Genomic DNA, 8,274 nt, shown 5'->3' on the forward strand with positions numbered 1-8,274 from the left:
GATAATTAAGAGCTTAGCATCCCTCTTAGAGTAGAAGGCAGTACAGATAACAAAGAAGTTGTGAGTATATTATCTACATTATAGAAAATTTTCTGACTGTAGATCCGTAGATTCTGTTGTATTTATTTGCCTGACACTCATTTGATTGATTTGCACCTTGAACACTATACTAGGTCTTTTCAGTTACTTTGCTTGGGTTAAGACACTTTGCTAAAATTACAGCCTGAATCCTTTCTTTAGTTGAAGAAAGGGTATGTGTGTGCAAGTGGGTATGTGTGTGCCAGATTTTCTTGTCTCAGGTAGATACTCCTACTGTGTATAAATAGATCTACAGACTTTTCATACTTACCTCCCGTATTCTGTTTCTGTGGTAAAAATATGAAATGTTTTAGTTGTATGTTGAGTGGTTGGTATTATCAACACTGTTGTTGTTTGCTGTTTCATTAAAGCATGCTCTTAAGGAGTACATATGGTCATTAATTGCCAACTATAGATTCCAGTGATCTGGCCCCTGCCTACCTCCTTCCTCTCTTTTTCATTCTGTGTCATGCTTCTCCACTGTTTTCCCCAATGATGCACTATTTTGACACACTGGCCTTGCTATTCCTTAAGCAAATCACATTCTTCCCAATCCAAAGACTTTGCACATGCTATTATCTTTCTTAGAATGCCCTTCCCCTAGGCCTGCATGGCTTGCTACCTCAATTGTTTGACACTTCCTTTGGTTCATTGAGCTTCAAGGCTCTTAAAATGCCACTGACAATGAGATCTCCCTTAAAAAAAAAAACAAAACTTTTACTTTTCCTCTTAAAGGCACTTTACTCTCTCCCCACTCTTCCTCTTCAAAGTATTTAAATTTCCTAGGTTTTCATGAAAAAGCTGGAAAGCGATCATCATCAAGGGCTTTGCTTCTGTCTTAGAGTTGAGCTAGCTTGAGTCAATTTCTGTGCCTGCAACCAAATGAAAATTAATATAGTGCGTTCTTTCAGGAGCTTTCTCTGTTTTTCTATTGATACCTCTATATATTTTTAAGGCAATGTCACTTTGTTTTGTTTACAAATATATTGAATATGTCAAGATTAGTATTTTGTTATTACCCTTAGTGAATTTCCTTGTCTATTTTGCTCGCTTGTTCTTTCAGATGAAATTTATTATTTTATTAATGTTGCCAAAAATTATAAGTAAAATATCAATTATAGTAATAAAATGTTTTGTGAAAAAAATGCTGTTGCTGTATTGTTGCTGTATTGTCTTTCCACCATAAGTAAAATGGGATGTTTGTTTTGTTTTTTGAGACAGAGTCTTGCTCTGTGACCCAGGCTGGAGTATAGTGGCACGATCCCAGGTCACTGCAATGTCCACCCCCTGAGTTCAAGTGATTCTTCCGAGCAGCTGGTACTACGGGCGTTTGCCACCATGCCCAGCTAATTTTTGTACTTTTCGTAGAGACGAGGTTTCATCATGTTGGCCAGGCTGGTCTCGAACTCCTGGCCTCAAGTGATCCGCCCACGTTGGTCTCCCAAAGTGCTGGGATTACAGGAGTGAGCCACCATGCCTGGCCTATTTTTAGTTTGTAATTTTTATTGAGTACCACTGTATAATCTTTGCCTTTGTGCCACTTGTGTTCATTTTTAGCCTTATTGCTACAGCCAGAACTTCTAAACAATATTTAAGATGGAGTTAATGGGCTTCTTTGTTCTTGGCTTTAATGAGAAATGCTTTGCCCTTAAAGGTAATAAATATATTGCTTAAATAATTTCTGTTTCCATTTTTGGGGCCAGGTGTGGTGGCGCATGCCTGTAATCTCAGCACTTTGGGAGGCCAAAGTGGGTGGATCACCTGAGGTCAGGAGTTTGCAACCAGCCTAACGTGGTGAAACCCCCTATCTACTAAATACAAAAAAATTAGCCGGGTGTGGTGGCGCATGCCTGTTATCCGAGCTACTTGGGAGGCTGAGACAGGAGAATCACTTGTACCTGGGAGGCGGAGGTTGCATCCAGCCTGGGAAACAAGCGAAGCTGTCTCAAAAAAAAAAATCGATTTCTATTTTTTAGAATATTTAAAGAGAATTATTTAGTTTTGTAATTTACAACATCTATTAAGACAATCATTTTCTTTACTAACCCAAGTTTTTACTTGGTTGCACTTACAGCTTTCTTGTTAGAAACCTTCCTTTCCTGAAGCAAAAGTAGTTCTATTTGGGGTAGGATATGGTTTTAACTATTTGAAATCCCACTTCCTTTCTCATTTCTAATATTAAAGTGTGTTTCCTCTTCCTGTCATTAATTCGTCCTGGTTTTATCAATGTTTCTGATTTACTTTTTCCAAGAAGCAACCCCCCTATTTGGTTTAGTTTTGTTTTATCTATTTTTGTTTTTATTCATTATATCTCGTTCGCTTTCTTTAGCATTGTTGTTTGTGAGTTTTTTTTGTTTGTTTGTTTTTTGTTTGTTTGTTTGTTTTTTGGTAGAGAAAGGGTTCTGCTATGTTGCCCAGGCTGGTCTCGTACTCCTGGGCTTAATCAGTCCTCCTGCCCTGGCCTCCCAAAGTGTTGGGATTGCAAGTGTGCGCCACTATGCCTGACCTATTTTTTTATTTTCTTTAACAAAGGATTCAAACCAGCTGGGTGTGGTGGCTCATGTCTGTAATCCCAGCACTTTGGGAGGCAGAGGTGGGTGGATCATATGTGGTCAAGAGTTCGAGCCTGGCCAAAATGGTGAAAACCCGTCTCTACTAAAAATATAAAAATTAGCCGGGCGTAGTGGCGGGCACCTGTAATCCCAGCTACTCGGGAGGCTGAGGCAGGAGAATCACTTGAACCTGGGAGGTGGAGGTTGCAGTGAGCCGAGATTGCGCCATTGCACTCCATCCAGTCTGGGCAACAAGAGTGAAACTGCGTCTCAAAAAAAAATAATAATAAAGACGTGTCTGACCAGCTACTTGAGAGGATGGGGCGGGAGGGCTTGAGTCCAGGAGGTCTGCAGTGAGTTATGATTGTACCACTAGATGACAAGAGATGCTGCCTCAAAAACAAAAAACAAAACTTGGAAACCAAACTGAAAGTCAAATTATTAAATATGTACCTACTACAGACAGTATTCAGTTATCAAAAGTAGTGATTATAGAAGCTATTGCAGTACACAATTTTATTTGGCTATAATGCAAAATAAGGAACATACAAAGTTACATGTATTTTGCAATTGTAATTATTCATGATAACATCTATGGAAAAGAATGATAAATTCTAAATACAATTGAGTTTACTTAATCCCATAGTGATTTTTATTCTTTCAAATGCTGGCCAGGTATGATGGCTCACACCTGTAATCTCAACACTTTGGGAGGCCAAGGCAGGCGGATCACTTGAGGCCAGGAGTTCCAGACCAGCCTGGCCAACATGGTGAAACCCCGTCTCTACTAAAAATAGAAAAACTAGCTGGGCATGGTGGTGTATAATCCCAGCTACTTGGGAGGCTGAGGCAGGAGAATCGCTTGAACCCAGGAGGTGGAGGCTTAGCCGAGATCACCCTGCTGCACTCCAACCTGGGCAATGGAGCGAGACTGTCAAAAAAACAAGTGTTATATAAGTGAGTTATTTTGTCTTTTAAAAGCATTCATCATATAAATAAAACAAAGTAAATTCCATTTCAGTGGTTAGCCATCTTAGACTCTTTCCTTCCTGGTTATGAGATTGAAATGAGAACAATTATCAATGTGTGGAAGACTGCCACTAAGACGCAAGTCTTTCTTAGCTTTAGGGCAAGCATTGGCAAACTGTGGCTTTTAGGCTAAGTTTAAATTTTCAAAACATTGTTAGAGCCAGAGACCCATATACACCCAGCAAAGCCTAAAATATTTACTACCTGACACTTTATAGAAAAAAGTTTGCTGAACCCTGCTCTAGTTATAACTTAGACTCATTTGTGTCTTCCCCTGTAATCATGTATGTGGGCTAATGGCTTAGAAGAACTTCGGATGTGAATGGGATGGGGTTATTCTTTGATCCTATCCAGGGATTGATAGAATCCAAAACAGTAGAAAGAGACACAATGTCAGAAATGACAGAACAGCTGTCTGAGGGATGTGTGTATGGGTGTGTAGGAACATACACATCGAAACCTTAGTACCATTTTTCCATGTTTTTTGATGGGTGGGATTGTGTGCTTTGCAAACGGAAGGGAATGTGTTATCTGTTGCTGCATAACAGGTTACCACAAAACTAACAGCTTAAACATTAACTCACATAGTCTCTGAGTGTCAGGAATCCTGGAACAGCTTAGTGTCAGATCCTACAGGTTAGGGTCTCGGTCCTCAAGACTGCCCCCATACCCCCAGACACCCGTCGCAAGTCTGGGTATCCTGAACTTCTGACTGACTTCAAATTGGGGTTCTCACAACCCCCTCTTTGGGTTTCATTAATTTGCTGCAGTAGCTCGCAGAACTTGAGGAAACACGTTTACTGGTTTATTATAAAGGATATTACAAAAGATACAGATGAAAAGACACACAGGGCAAGGTGTGTGGAAAGGGGTATGGAGCTTCCATGGCTTCCCTGAGTGCGCCAACCTCTAGGAACCTCCAAGTAAGTGTTCAGCTAACTGGAAGCTCCCTGAACCCAGTCTTCTTGGGTTTTTATGGAAGCTTCATGACTTAAGCATTCTCTCCCACTAGAGTATAGGGCAGGATTCTCTCTTGGGAGGGTCTTAGAACCCACAATCAGAAAGATCAGAGTCCTGCCTTGGGGCAGGTAAAAGGATGGCAGACGGTCAGAAGCCTGCCTCTGAGGCCTAACACTGAACGTTATAACAAAAGACTGTAACAAGGGCCATGGGAGTTATGAACCGTGGACAAAACCAATGTATATTATAACACCACAAGAGCATAGCATACACAGCATAGAGATGCTGGTCAATGGGATGATTTATGTCCTGAATGGAACTCAGTGCCACTGCACTAGATTTCATCACACTAACCAGAATGGCATGCAATTTAGAACCTAAGAATTGTTGACTGAGTGCGGTGGCTCACGCCTCTAATCCCAGCACTTTGGGAGGCCGAGGCAGATAGATCATTTGAGGTCAGGAGTTTGAGAACAGCCTGGCCAGCATGGTGAAACCCCATCTCTACTTAAATACAAAAGTTAGTTGTGTGTGGTGGTGGGCACTTGTAATCCCAGCTACTCAATACGCTGAGGTGGGAGGATTGCTTGAGCCCGAGGAGCAGAGGTTGCAGCGAACCGAGATCACGCCACTGCACTCCAGCCTGAGGGACAGAGCAAGACCCTGTCATTAAATAAATAAATAAATAAACTAAAACCTATGAATTGTTTATTTCTGGAATTTTCCGTTTAATATTTTTGGACCACAATTGACTGTGGGTAACAAACCGTGGAAAGTAAAACCATGGATAAAGGAGACTACTGTACTCTGAAGCATCATTTTTGATCTTTCAGAGCATTGAAGGATTTTACCCTCTGACTGGGTGCAGTGGCTCACACTTGTAATCCAAGGCTGGTGGATCACCTGAGGTCAGGAGTTCAAGACCAGCCTGGCCAACATGATGAAACCCCATCTCTACTTAAAAAAAAAAAAAAAAAAAAAAAATTGCTGGGCATGGTGGCCTGCACCTGTAACTCCAGCTACTCAGGAGGCTGAGGCAGGAGAATCACTTGAACCTAGGAGGCAGAGGTTGCTGTGAGCCGAGATCGAGCCATTGCACTCCAGCCTGGGTGAAACTCTGTCTCAAAGAAAAAGTAAAAAGGATTTTTACCCTCATCTTTCATATTTCTGCACCTTTCTTTAGTGCCCTGGATATTATAACCTTTGCTTGGGAGCAGTTAATTTTAGCATCTTTTGCCATCCGGAAAGACTGGGAATTTTCAAAACCAGCAGGTACTGGCTCTTGGCTCTTTTTTGTTTAACACTTCTTCCCTTAGCTTGTTTCTGTCCCCTCAGATTTTACTATAAGCAGCAAGAAGAAACCAGTCAGCACTTTCAGCATTCTGGCTGGAAATCTCAATTAGATGACTCAGGTACATTTTCTACTTTCACCTGACTAGGTGATAGTCACTAAACTTTCTGCCACTACGTAACTGTGTAACCCCTTTTCTAGTAACATGCTCAATTTTCTAGTAACATGTTCCTCACTTCATTTTAAGCTACACCAGAGCCTTCTCAGAGTCCAGTTTTCTACTAAGGCTTGCACTAACAATTTCCTTGAAGTTTTTTTAGCTTCTGCCCACTGCCCAGTTTCAAAGCCACTCCTACATTTTAGGTATTACACCAGCACCTCCCTTCCAGGTACTAAAATCTGTATTAGTTACCTATTGCTGTATAATATATTGCTGCAAACTTACCAACTAAAACAACCACCATTTGTTATCTCATGATTTCCGAGGGTCAGGAATTTGGGGTCACTTAACTGAGTGGTGCTGTCTCAGCTTCTTTCATGAGGTTGCAGTTAAGATATTGACTGGGGCTATATCATCTGAAAGGCTTGACTAGGGCTTTCCAACTCACTTGGGTATTGGCAGGAGGCCTCCCTCTGTTCCTTGTCATATGGTCCTCATGACATGTCAGCTGGCTTCTTACAGAATGAGTGATCCAAGAGAGAACAAAGAAGGCATTGATGTTTTTTATAACAGCCTTGGAGGTAAAATAACTTCACTCTGTTGTATACTGTTGGTCACGCAGAGCAACCCTGATGCTATGTGGGAATGGACCATATACAGATAGGAATACCAGAGGTGGGGAATCACCGGAGGCCATCTTGGAGGTTACCACAGGGAAAACGGAACATTAGAAGATTTTATGATACAAGGAAGGCAGCAGTTCATGGTCATTGTGTTACCTTCCCACTCTCTGGTGTGCCGTTGTGGCTGACACCATTTTGAGAGGATTCTTTTTAAAGTTCTTTTATTTTAAAACATTGAGTATATAATATATTCACATTCTTCAAACATCAAAAAAGTAACAACTCAGATTCTTTTTTTAGCCTTTCAGATAGTTTCTTTTTTCTTTTCTTTTTTTAAAATAACTGATCTATATTATGCACAGTCTTCTGCACCTTGCTTTTTTTATTTGACGGTGTAACATGTTCACATTTTATGGCATATAAACAGGAAAATTATAGCCTGAGATTATGAAAGGGATAATTAAAAATATTTCTGAAGTGTTTCCGAAGATTACTAAGAAAAATTGGGGGCCAGGTGTGTTGGCTCACACCTGTAATTCCAGCACTTTGGGAGGCCAAGGTGGGCAGATCACAAGGTCGGGAGTTTGAGACCAGCCTGGCCAACGTGGTGAAACCCCGTGTCTGCTAAAAATACAAAAATTAGCTGGGCATGATGGTGGTGGGCGCCTGTAATCCCAGCTACTTGGGAGGCTGAGGCAGGAGAATTATTTGAATCCAGCAGGTGGAGGTTGCAGTGAGCTGAGATCGCGCCATTGCACTCCAGCCTGGGCGACAGGGCCAGACTCCATCTCAAAAAAAAAAAGATTACCAAGAAAAATCTGTAATGCACTATTATAAAATTGTTGTAAAGAAAAAATCTCTGTCCATTTCACAAAGAATAAATATAGCTGATTAGTAAATAAATGCAAAATATTTAGTCTCCATAGCAAAAACAAAAATGGAAATTAAAGCAGTGGTAGCATACTGATGAATATTATATAAATTGTAATGTTTACTGTCAGTGAGGGTGTATTAAAAGGAGTTTCAATTGGCATAAGCCTTTTTGGAAGTTATTTAAATATATGAATAAAAAGGTAATAATTTCATTTTTTTCATAGGATGCTTTTTGTTTGTTTGTTTGTTTTTTGAGACAGAGTCTCACTGTCTTGCCCAGGCTGGAGTTCAATGGCACAATCTCAGCTCACTGCAACCTCCACCTCCAGGGTTCAAGCAGTTCTCCTGCCTCAGCCTCCCAAGTAGCTGGGACTGCAGGCACCTGCCACCATGCCCGGCTAATTTTTTGTATTTTTAGTAGAGATGGGGTTTCACCATGTTGGCCAGGCTGGTCTCAAACTCCTGACTTCAGGTGATCCACCTGCCTTGGCTTCCCAAAGTGCTGGGATTACAGGCGTGAGCCACTGCCGGCCTCATAGGATGCTTTAAACATATCCAATAAAAATTTACAGAATGAATGTTTATGTATATATCCAAAATTGAGTATGTAAGATAATTCATCAATACTTTGGTTGTACTAATGTAAATGTAAAGTAGAAATAATTTGTTGTTGTTGTTGTTTTAATAGAGACAGGGTATCTCCATTTT

This window comes from Nomascus leucogenys, chromosome 7b, assembly GCF_006542625.1.
Source record: "Nomascus leucogenys isolate Asia chromosome 7b, Asia_NLE_v1, whole genome shotgun sequence".
In the NCBI taxonomy this organism is placed as follows: domain Eukaryota; kingdom Metazoa; phylum Chordata; class Mammalia; order Primates; family Hylobatidae; genus Nomascus; species Nomascus leucogenys.